Source organism: Nyctereutes procyonoides, unplaced genomic scaffold, assembly GCF_905146905.1.
Source record: "Nyctereutes procyonoides isolate TBG_1078 unplaced genomic scaffold, NYPRO_anot_genome, whole genome shotgun sequence".
NCBI lineage: Eukaryota > Metazoa > Chordata > Mammalia > Carnivora > Canidae > Nyctereutes > Nyctereutes procyonoides.
In genome coordinates, this window is record NW_026575121.1 from 7,938,975 (window position 1) to 7,951,918 (window position 12,944).

Genomic DNA, 12,944 nt, shown 5'->3' on the forward strand with positions numbered 1-12,944 from the left:
TATCAAACTTTTAAGTAAAGACAGAATCAGCAGTGACTTTGAAAATATCCAGGAGGGGGATGCCTGGGTGGCTCAGTAGGTGAGCTTCTGCCTTCAGCTCAGGGTATGATCCTGGGGTCCTGGGATCGAGTCCTGCATCGGGCTCCCCTCAGGGAAGCCTGCTTCTCCCTCTGCCTGTGTCTCTGCCTCTCTCTCTGTATGTTTTATGGATAAATAAATAAAATATTTTAAAAAAGAAAGAAAATATCCAGGAGATGCTAGATGAACAGGAAAGATAGATGTTTAGGGGGAAGGACAAGTGGCTGATGCAGTGTGCTGAAAGAGTGAGACAGGGGAGTCAAGGACAAAGCTCAGGTTTATGACTCATGTGGCATGTCAGTCACCAACTTAGGGGAGTCAGAGAAGGAGTACATTTGGGGGAGCTTGATGATGAGTTCTGCTGTGAGTTTGTCACATATAAGGTGTACAGGGGCTATCAAATGAAGGAAACCCTGCCAAAGACTGGAAATATGAGCTGGTACTTGGCAGAGGAGTCTGTGCTGGCTACAAAGAGAGAGGCTTTCTCACATGTGGATGCTACTGGAAGCCGATACGTAGGTGAGCCTGCCCAGGGAGCAGGTGTATAGACAGAAGAGACAGATGAATGCACTGAACTAACAATAAAAAGCAACAGTAACATTTATGGAGGTTTACTATGTGCTTGCCACTCTGCTGAGTTGTTTACAAGCAGTATCTAATCAAATCCTCACAACGACTCTGCAAGATCTATGCTATTATTATTTTCATTTTACTGATGAAGAAATAGATGTTTAGAGAGGTTAAGTAAGCCGGGATTTGCTAGATCCTGGCTCAGCAAGCAAATGGCAAAGCAAAGATTGAACTCAGGAAGGAAAGAGGAGGGCAACTTGAAGAGAAGAGCAAGGAGCAGGTTTGAATTCTGGCTTTGGGGCTTATGGGCTGTGTGATCTCAGCCAGTGCTCATCCTCCTGCAGTCTGTAAAATGGGAATAACACAAGCTACTTCGTAGGGTTGGCTGGAAATGGGATGAGACGTGTTCAGTGTCTGATGCGTAGTAGGTGCACAGCATAAGCTAGTCAACTATTGTAATCATTAGGAACACACCAGGGCCTTGGCAAATATTTAAGGGACCTTAGTGAGGAGGAGACAGGGGAGAAATTAATAGAGAGGGAAAAGCAGAACCAGGAGGGATGGGATGGACCAAGGGGAGGAAGCACACACCAGTGTTTGGTTGGTTTGCCAGCCTCTGATGTCCTTAGCAGAAGCAATAAGTTTAGTGAAGTGATGGTGGTGAGGGGCACGCATTAAAGGATGCTGAGGAGGGGATCCCTGGGTGGCGCAGCGGTTTGGCGCCTGCCTTTGGCCCAGGGCGCGATCCTGGAGACCCGGGATCGAATCCCACATCGGGCTCCCGGTGCATGGAGCCTGCTTCTCCCTCTGCCTGTGTCTCTGCCTCTCTCTCTCTCACTGTGTGCCTATCATAAATAAATAAAAATTTAAAAAAATAAAAAAAAAATAAAAAAAAAATAAAGGATGCTGAGGAGAAAGAGCTAATGAATGTGAACAGTGCTTCCTGAAAGCGTGGCTCTGAGGGGAAGGAAAAGGTGAGATGTTGCTTAAGGGAGACACAGAGGTCAGAAGAGGACTCTCCCACCCCGTATATATCCCAGGATGGGGGAGAAATTGGAGAAGTCATGGAAAACAAAAGTAAATATCAAGCCTAAAAATAGTGATGACTTTCTACTTGAACTTGCACAGTAGTTGAACACATTCAAAAATGCTTTTATATCTGACGTGACATGGAGGCTTCAGAACAATCCTGTGGAGTAGATTAAGTGGGCAAAATCCCCAATTTACAGTTATTGAAATGAAGATTAGAGATAAATTAAAAGGTTAGAGATAAAGGAAAAGATTGTCAATGAGGAAACATTAAGAGACTTCCTCCTCACCCCAGCTGGTGTGCAGAATGGAGGTAATGGGCTCATTCTCTAACATAGCCACAAGAGGGACCATGTTGCAGGAGAGGGCTACTGGTGGAAAAGGTGCACTCCATGCAGGCGGAAAATGCGTGGGAGGGAGGAAGTGAGTGAGACAGAAGAGACCTTTAGCTACCCTCCTCACAAAGTCTAAACCATGAGAGAGAGGTCTGAAAAGGATTGTAAAGTTTAACCTTGCATTCAGAATTGTCTTAAGGCATTGAGGAAAGATTGGAACTGTTTGTAGTGTTTTTTTCTGGAACCCTGGGCCCATGAGGCATGGTTTTCTTTTACAGAAAAGAAGAAAGAGCAAAGGGAAAGAAGAGGAAGTGAATGGAAAGATAAGGGTTCTAGGAAAGGTTGAGGTTTCAGAGAAAGACTTAGAATTTAGAGAAAGTAGTTAATAGTGAATAGAGATGGGCTGAAGTCAGAGTCTGGGAGAGGAAAATCTACACTGAATTGAAAGGAAGAAAGACATGAAGAAAGGCTGGGGGGAATGGGGTATTGGACTGAGTGCTTTAACAGTGACCCGATTAAAAGCGGTATGAAAAAGAGGAAAGGTTTATTTCTCTCACCCAAAAGTCTGGGTCGAAGGCAGTCCAGGAGGCGAGAGGTGCTCTCTGAGGTTGAAAAGGGGGCGCAGGTTCCTTCTATCTTGTTCCTCCCACAGGTATTGACCTTATCTGTGTGGCCAAAGTTGGCCCTCTACATCCACATTTCAACCCAGTAGAGGAGGGAAAGAGGAAATGGAGTTCTGGGTTTTCTCGGAAGAACAGAAATTCTGAATTGTGCACATCACTCTGTTCACATTCCATTTGCCACAACATTTTCAGATGGGCCTACTTCACTGCACGCGAGGTTGGGCAGCGTGGTCTCTAGGTGGGCCGTCCTGTGCCCAGCCAATACTCAGGGAAGGGTATTTTTTAATTTATTTTTTATAATTTTTTTTATTGGTGTTCAATTTGCCGACATATAGAATAATGCCCAGTGCTCATCCCATCAAGTGCCCCCCTCAGTGCCCGTCACCCAGTCACTCCCACCCCCTGCCCACCTCCCCTTCCCCCCCCCCCCCAGTTCGTTTTCCAGAGTTAGGAGTCTCTCATGTTCTGTCTCTCAGGGAAGGGTATTAAAGAAGGAAGGGAGGACTGTAAACTGAGAACAATTAGTTTCTGCACTCACAGTTAGATGTCATAGTTAGAAAATCAGAAGATCCCAAATAAGTAAGCTTGAGTAAATTATGTGGAATGTGAGCCCTAATCTGAGTTCAGATTGCAGAAGTGAGGTGTGTTGGTTTTTGAGTGGAATAGGAGATTAGTAAAGCAAAGTGCGGAGGGGTCCTGTGTGTACTGGTTGTGACAGAGATCGTACTGCAGCAGGACACACTCCAAGGCCCATGACTCTGGCCCATAAATATGCCTCTAGTTCAAGAGTCAGCAAATAGGAACAGTTAGTAAATATTTTAGCCTTTGTGAGCCACACAATCTCTGCCAAATCTACTCAACTCTGCTGTTGGAGCATGAAAGCCGCCTGAGCAGTGTAAGCAAATAGGAGTGGTTGTTTCCCAATAAAATATTATTCATAAAAACAGGCTGTGGGCCAGATTTGACCTGTGGCCATTGTTTGCTGACCTCTGCTCTAGTCAATTGCTCTGAAAATACAGTCCTCTGATCCTAGACTCGAACCCTCTCAAGCATAACATTTCCATCTACTATTCACTAATCCATTTATTTAACTGGGAGGGTTCTATGCTTTGGCTCTGGGATATGAAGGCAAGTGAGACATAGTGCCCGAACATATAGGAAAGTTATTGTTTAAAGAGATATGCAAGGAAATAATTTTAAAACACCATGGTAATCTTTCTTTCTTTCTTTCTTTCTTTCTTTCTTTCTTTCTTTCTTTCTTTTTCTTTCTTTCTTTCTTTTTTTTCTTCCTGCCTTCCTGCCTTCCTTCCTGCCTTCCTTCCTGCCTTCCTTTATGCCTTTCTGCCTTTCCTCTTCTTCTTCTTTCTCATCTTCTTTGTCATTGTCTTCTTCATTGTCGTCGTCTTCTTCATCATCGTCATCGTCTTCTTCTTTCAACTGAAGTATAATTAACATACAGTCTTCATTAGTTTCAGGTATACAATATCATGATTCAACAATTCCATACATATCTCACTGCTCATCAAGATGAGTGATCCCCTTTATTTCACCCCTCCCCCCCACCCATTTCTCCTCTGGTAACCACCAATTTGTTCACTGTTTTTTTTGTTGTTGTTGTTGTTGTTGTTTGTCTCTTTTTTCCTTTGTTCATTTGTTTTGTTTCTTAAATTCCACGTACAACTTGAAATCACATGCCAGTAATTTCTATAACAGGTGCACAGGTGAGATTCAGTAGGAACGCAATGGAAGGAGTACTGAAGTTTGCCTGGAGGTCAGGGAAGGCTTCTCAAGGGCAAGGCTCAAGCTGGGGCCTGAGGAGGAAGGGAAGAATCCCTGGTTCACCACAGAGGGAAGGGAATTCAGTGTGTGTGTGTGTGTTTGTGTGTGTGTGGTGTGGGGGTGGACAGTGTGTGTACAAAAACAGCAAATGAGAGAGTTTGGCATATTTGCAGCACCCCAAACATTCAAAGGAACAGAGAGATGAATGTTAGATTATAAAAGGCCACTTCTATGTTGTTCCAAGTAATTTTGTTTTATCTTGTCGGCAATGGGGAGCCACCGAGAAATAAAATGAACGGACAGTGACACCAGCAGATCTGAGTGTTAGAGAGCTCCCTTTTGGGGGAGCATGTGCCTTGGATGAGAGGGGAATAAGACAAGAGCACGGAAACCAGTAACTATGAGTGATGATCGTATCATTTGGGTGAGGGGTGTGGAGGGCCCGAGATTAAATACCAGTAGTGGGAAAGGAAAGAAAGAATGGGCTCCAGAGATTTTAAGAAGTCAAGGTGAAATGAATTGTTGACTTATTGGAAGCAAAATGTGTAGGGAGAAGGAAGAATTTGTTATGACCCCCAGGATTCTGTCTTGGGTAATCAAGTCCATGGTAGCGCTTATCAAGATAGTAGGGATTACAGAAGGACTAGCTTTGGAGAATTTGAAATGCTTCTGATATGCATTTGACATGGCTGGGAAAATCCAGGTGGACTCCACTGTGCAGAAGGGTTATTTTTTTGTCTGTTTCTCCAAGAGAGAGTCTGGACCAGAACTACAGACCTAATTAATTAAGATGCTTCAGGTGTAGGGGGTAATTACTCACACTCCGTTACATTCTGGAAAGCACAGTTACAAGACTAAAATGGACAAATATAGAAGTGAGGGGAAATTAAAAACTGGGTGTGAGCTATAATAGCAAATCAGAATCTGCCTACACTAACAGTCACCTTCAAATTTTGCAGTGAAATTCCCTGTGACCGATATAAAGAATAAGGCCATTGCTTGAGTCATGGTATCTACAGGATAAACAATCAACTATTTAGAGGAGGCCAGTTGGTCTTGGTACTGAAATTTAAGCTTCCCGTGTGATGTGGTGAGCGATTTCTCCAACAACGTCTCCATAAAAATATAAAATGACTTCATTGGGTTCTTTCTTCTCTGGCTCTCAAAGGGTCATTACAAAGTTGTTCAAGGAAGTTGTCATTCTCAACTCACCTGCCGTCTTCATTGAGTCCCTAGATCAATGAATCTCTGAGTGTTGTGCCAGAGAAAGATCTGAACCAGGTAGGACCTATATGACATGCTGATTGTTAGAGTGGACAACATCAAGTAACCAATGGCCTTACAGACTTGTCTTAAAAAAGCACAAATTTCTTTTCTTATTTTAGTGAATATTATTTCATCATTCTTTTACATACATTGAAGAGATTTCTCTGAAAGAGGTCAGCATTTTAGTGCAGGCATTTTCAAGGTCACTGGATTGGAGCCCAGAAAAGGCTTTCTTTTTTTTTTTAATAATAAATTTATTTTTTATTGGTGTTCAATTTGCCAACATACAGAATAACACCCAGTGCTCATCCCGTCAAGTGCCCCCCTCAGTGCCCGTCACCCATTCACCCCCACCCCCCGCCCTCCTCCCCTTCCACCACCCCTAGTTCGTTTCCCAGAGTTAGGAGTCTTTATGTTCTGTCTCCCTTCCTGATATCAGAAAAGGCTTTCTTATTCAGAATGTTACAAATAGATCAATACAATATGGTCACTATAAACCCTTATCTGGAACATGGGAATGACTTGTCCTGGACCATTTTCATCCAGGACTGTTTCCTGTCTCTAAAAAAAAGTGAACTGAGGGGTGGCTCAGTTGGTTAAGTGTCTGCCTTCAGCTCAGGTCATGTCATGGGTCCTGGGATTGAGCCCTGAGTAGGGGACTTCCTGCTCAGTGGGAGTCTGCTTTTCCCTCTGTCTACCCCCACCTCAGCTCATGCACTCTCTCTCTCTCGCTCTCTCTCTCTCTCTCTCAGATAGATAGATAGATAAAATTTTTAAAAAGTGAGCTGAGTAAAGGTAGAATCTGAAGTAGAGGAGGAACAGGTTATCTAAATGAAAAGATGTTTTCTTCTCAAAAGGTTTCTTCAATTTTCTTCTCTTGAGCATCTCTCGAGGATATGCTTCCTCATCTTGACCACCTAGGTTTTATTCTTTGCATTTAAGAATCAGATACATACATACATTGTGAGAAGAATATCCTTAGTGTGCTGTGGTGATCTGCATTTATTTATAATTACCCTTCAAATTTTTATGACTGGGCGATGCTGGGAATTGAGTTGGAGAACAAGGAATTGAGTTGAAGGGATATGTGCAGAGAATGATGCTAAGGGTGGGGCATGTAAATATAACAAAGAGATTTATTCCACCCACACCTAGCTTAGCTTCCCAGTATCTTTCCTCATAAAATGTTTACTTCAATTTATTAAAAACATTCTAAACTTACATCTTGGATTAAAGCCTTTGATCAAAAAATGAATATGTAGTATTAGGAGTTGTTATTGAGCACTGAAATAAGCACCACACAGGCCAAGTGATAGGATCTTAACAGATTCTAGAAGCATCCCTTATTACCCATGTGTCCCTTCCCATCACCAGCTCCTCCATCCCATAATAGTCATGACCTTCAATGTTAAGGTAGTCACTATGCATCCCTAAATACTAACTATTTAAACTTTCTATACGTGGAATCTTATCACATATATATTTTTGTCTGGTTTCTTTCAATCAATGTTATGTTTTTATAATTCACCCACGGTGGTGTGTGCTATAATTCATTTTCATTGCTATGTAATATTCTACTCTCTGAATGAACCCCAATCACTTATTCTATTTTATTACTGATGGAATTGAGTTGTTCCTCATCTGGAGCTTCCTCTCTACTCCAATTTTTTTTCAATCACCTCTACTCCTCTCCTCTTGTTATATATTTCTAAAGTATAACAGAGGAGACAATGAGACTTTACCCACTGATAGCCAGTGAAAACTTTTTCTGGAAAATTATCTCCAACAAACTCATTTGACCAAACATACCCTTTGATTGAGTGAGACATACAAAGGTGCCAACTAAATGGTAAAACACTAAAAATATTGAGTATTAGTTGTTCTGTTATCACAATTATTATACTTCCAGAACCAATGTCATTAGTTAGCTAACATTAATATGCACACAATGTCCGGCATGGGGTGCTCATCCTCCCAAAACTCATCAGAGTAGGAGCTATTATCACCATTTTACAGATGGTGGGATTGAGGCACAGAGGAACAGCCCCTTACATGCCATCACACAGTTGTTAAATGAGAGATCTGGAATGTAACCCAGATGATCAGACTCCATGACTGTGCTCCCACCTGTTGCACTGCATATTAACTAGAGGCAAACATGGTGAGAAAGGGTAGAACTTATATTTAAGGTCAGGTTTTTTTTTTCAAGATCATATGATATGTGGTTCTGATAAAAAAAAATCGTGCCAGTGTAGTCACAACCCGCATGAAGGCAGAAGAAGGATTTGTAGGTAGGTTCCCCTGCCGCTTGTTAGGGCTCTTCGTTTTGTTCTCCCACTGCAGAGGGTCCTGCAGGGCCGGAGGGTCTTGGGCAATGACCTCACTGAGCACTCACACAAGAGCTGACCCCAAGTCTACAGCCACAATTCCCCAGCACCCATGGAGAAGGTCCCCTTCGGCTGGGTCACAGCCCACGGTTAGACGGTCAGGGTCACAAGGCCATGAGCAAAGACAGCCTAAGCAGAGGCATTTCATTCCATACAAAATCTTCAGTGTCTTACACAGGAGTCAGGAAATGTCTGGTGAATGATCTAGAAGGAAAAAAAATATGAAACTGGTTTGACTGGCTTTATGAAATAGAATCCTTCTGCTGTGAGTGAGAATAATTAGGATGTCATTCTGAACAAAGCTCTGATTCCCATGCTTTCCTCTTCTCTGGAAATATTTCATTCTTCGGAACCTGCTGTGGGCACACTCATAAACAGAGCTGCATATGGCATTCCTGCCAAAGCGTCTGCTTGTGGCGGCACAGATACAGTTGGGAGTGTGTGACATAGTCTTCCTGCAACCGAAATAAAGCAAGGGCAGACAATTAAAACCCTGATTTATTTATACGTCTCCTCTCATTCCTTCAATTGAGTATCTTGTTCAGAAGAATTCTATTAATATGATTTATCACAATAAACAGCATGATTCCTGCTTTAATTGATTTATCTTTTTCTCCATATAACATTTTCCCTGTAACTCTATGCTGCATCAATGTCTATTGTTTTTTTCTTCATTCCCCTATATCTTTGCTGACTTTGATAATTCCTACAGAGACTAGATTTTTTTTAATATGGTCTGCATCTTAAATCATTCATTTTCTCATTTTTAAAGTGCTGATTATAATCATCCCTTAAATTTACTGAAATTAGCATGAGTTTTAAACCATTAGTCAAAAAAGAAGAGGCGTTTTTAAAGAAAGCTCCCTGCTGTTCTTTGTGGATGAAACAGTTGACATTTTGTTAAGAGATTTTTATCTGACTTTAATTTTTCTAGCTTTAATGTATTCTTCAGTTATAAATGGAATGCTTTGTCCTAAATGGAAGTGTATCTATATAAGCATAGTTATATCCAGTCTTTAAAATGGATCATTTCATTTCACACATGCTATAGAATCTTGAATTTCACCTTTACTCATCTCAATTTCTTTACTAAAAATGACTCTGTTGCTCCAAATTCCTATATCAATGGGTTGGATATATCAAATTGTGGTAGTAATTGTTCATAAGTGTATATTTTATAACATGTACTAATGGAGTAATAAAATATATTGCAATAACAATATGCTCTGCATGATAGAATTTCATCATGAGATTCCATTAACACATTCGGCTGGTATCAGCTTTTGAAAACGCCTTCCATTGTGGTGGAAGAGAAATACTTTATATAAGTGAACAGAGAAAATGGGATTCAAATAGGAATTTCTAGGAAGGCTGGGGAGAATGAAAAAAGATACAGAAACATGAATGGGCGCTGACCAAGCGTTTTTGACATTGCTTGAAACTGGATTGATCCCTGGCTCTCTGTCTGATGGAGCCCCGTGGCTCTCTGTTCTCTTGGTACACCCCAGCCTTCTACCCTATATAGGCCAGGGTCTGCCCTCAGACCTGAATGACACTGGTCTGCTGAGGTCACCCAGGGGTTCCAGATCTTAGCCTTCATCTTCCTCAGACAGGCATTAGCCCTTCCTTTCTCTAATTTCCCTCTCCCCCAGACTTGTGCAGGGCTGGCTCTCCTACCTCCTTGAAAGGTCCCTTGGAAGCATACTGGTTTCTAGGCCTCCATGCTGCACACCCTGCATGTTCACTACCCCAGGGATCTTCCCTCCTCTCACCTCTTCCCCACTCCCAGGGCTGACTTTTTACCCCATGCCAATGACTATGAAATGCATTGAACTCAAGTCAACTTGTCCAAAACCAGAGGATATTTGACTCTCCCTCAAATCAGCTCTTCTGGGGGCCACTTGCCCTGTGCTTCTTCCTCAGGGCTCCCTGTGATCCTGAATTGTTTCCTTGATTCCTTTCTCATCTTCTCTGATTCATCCTGCTCAGGACTGGAAATCAGTTCTTAGGCCAGGCTCCTACTAAAAACAACTGCAGTGATTCCTTACTGTTTGCCAATGAAAGTTTATTAAAGTTTCTCCATGACCAAGCTGTAATTTCTTCCTAGAGTTATTTCCTACTACAATGTGTATATGCTCCCTGCACTGCTGCCAAACTTAATTGCTTGTAAACATTATGGTTAATAAATATTATTTCTACTAGCTCTCAGGTACTGTAAATATGTGAACGTACAAATGGCTAAACAGCATAAGAAGGATGACTTAATATAGCCCTCTCACCGTGAGATACTTAATCATAAAATTATAATTTTGAAATAATTTGTATAGTTGAAAAATTCTTTACTTGTTTCAATTATGTAGATTATCTTAAGAATTATGCTAAAATCTAAAGTAATTTTCTTTCTCTGTGTGTACTCTTCTCCTGTTTTGTAGGAAAGAACCTGATAGCTTGAATCTTAGCAGTTGACTTTTTCTTCCCAATGAAAGGTCGTTTAGCTTACATAGATTAATACATATACTTTTTCAATCTTAGTTAACTCTGTCTGATTTCATGTGTTCCTTGACTAACATTTCTGTCATCCTGGTCACAGTCCATTTGACACACCTCTCAGCAAAAAGCTAGCCCTTCAGTTAGGAAATGGAGCCACATTTTACACCTGTTCCCAGCCCTTAAATGACCATCTGACCCCTTAGCAGCCGCCCCTCCTTCTATCCACAATCCTTTCCTTTCCAATCTTGTACTTCAAAGTGATCCCTGGGCTTATGGGAGTTGCCTTTTAGTATTTCCTTATTTACATAAATACACAATGCAACACATACTGGAATAGCTAACTGAATTTAAATAGGTATTATATTTACAGTGGTGGGAGGTTGTTTTTGTTTTTGTTTTTTCCTTATATAAGCCTGGGCTTCTGAAATGTCATTGACTTTCTATGATTCTTTGTCAAGTCATCTTGATCATCCTTCTGGGGTCGTTATATTATCTTTAAAGTAGAAAGTGTCTTTCTCTGGAACCCTCTGTTTATAAACAGCTGCTCATTTCCCCTCAGGGAACCACACCCCATGGGCCAGGAGGATGCTGGGAACTTGTACAGTGCAGCTGTTTGGCTTAGTTACAATTGGGTAATTGCCTTTGACCCTGTTCCTAAGCTGTGATTTCCAATAGCTACAGGGATTTCCTCTACTTCTGACCTGACTGAACCCATTGTGTAACTGGCACAGTATGATGGCCCTAATGTGGAGAAAAATGAGCAACAATTCTCTGGAGGCAGACAAGCGATTGATTTCGAACACAGGGATTGATTACATTTCAGGCAACAGGACTGTAATTTAAGGGGTAAAGCAGAGTCAATGAGGCCAATATAATGGTTTCCTCTACAAGCACTGATGCAATTAGCAACTCATTTTAGTTGAAAAGGTGCAGGAACTCTTGGCCCTGTTCCTATGGCCATCACAAAATAGGAAATGGGAGGGAAAACCCAGTCAGTATTCATTTTGGTGGAGTTGTAATGCATATTTAGTGATACTACATCTAGGAAACAAAAATCATTTTAGGAGATTCAAGTTTTGTTATAATAGGCCATTGGTTTGACCTGGCTTTGAATGAAGATAATTGGCATTTCATTTATACAAGTTATTGAAGATCATGCAGTCCGTTGCCCCTAAGTTTTCACCAAATTTGTCAAACAGCAATTCAGTTTATTAGGCCTAAAGCATTCAGCTACTGAGGTCCCTTCTCACATGCTATTACCCTTTAGTAAACATTAAGTAACACCCGGATTACTTAATGAATTCTGATTCACTGGGTGTATTACAGGACCTGAGAACTTTTATTTTCCTTAAGCATCTTCAGTGAATCTGATATATGAGTTGCGTTTTGATAAATACTGCTCTACATCTAGAGATTACATATGAAGTAGGTATCAATTATTAAATGTCTTAGGCTTATCTGAAATCATTTTTTCTTTGGCAGCATGTTGGAATATTGGAAATCAGCTAAGTTTCAAGAGAGGGTCATGGCAAGAAGAAAGTGTGCAGCCTGGGTCAGTTGTCTGAGAAAACAGGCTCAGACTGGGTGTCTTGGAAGGGAGCCATGACTGGGTGATCAGAAGTCAGCATAAGGTTGTTGGGTGCATGTGGCAGGCAGCAGGGCAAAGATTGAAGTTGGGTTGGTGTCTGGGGGAGTCATCTGGGATTCACTCTTGGGCTCATGTAAGAGTAAGTGTTTCTTTCCATTTTGCACCCTAGGCACCTCACTCACCTCACCCTGGTCTTGGCTTTGGCAGATAGCTTCTGAAACGGCTGCCAATGACCCTCCCTTCTGGTATTCTTATGCTTGTGTAATCTACTCTTGTGTGTGCACTGAACCTGGTGATTTCTTTCTAATGAGTAGAATAGAACAAAGGTGATGGGATGCCACTTCTAAGAGTATGTCACCAAAGACTGTGACTTCAACCTTCTACCCTGTCTCTTGCTGTCTTTTGTTTTTTGACTGATGAAACGAGTTGCCATTTGTGACTTATTGAGGCTTATTGACATTTCTGCCTTATTGAGGGACCTTTGTGGCAGGGAACTGAGGGTGGCTTCCAGACAACAGCTGGTAGATCCTTCCTGGTTGAATCTTCACATAAGACCATCAGTTAACACTTTAACTGCAATCTGCAGGAGACCCTGAACCCAGAAGCTCTAGCTCAGCCCTGCCCAGATTCCTGACAATAGAAAGTGTGAGATAGTAACTATTGTTGCTTTAAGTCACTATGTTTTAGAGTAAATTTTTATGCAGCAATAAATAACTAATATAGTGCATGAAAATCATGGTGGTGGTGGAGTGTTGCTTGCTGAACCTGAAGAACAACATAAACAAGGAAAAGTGAGAAG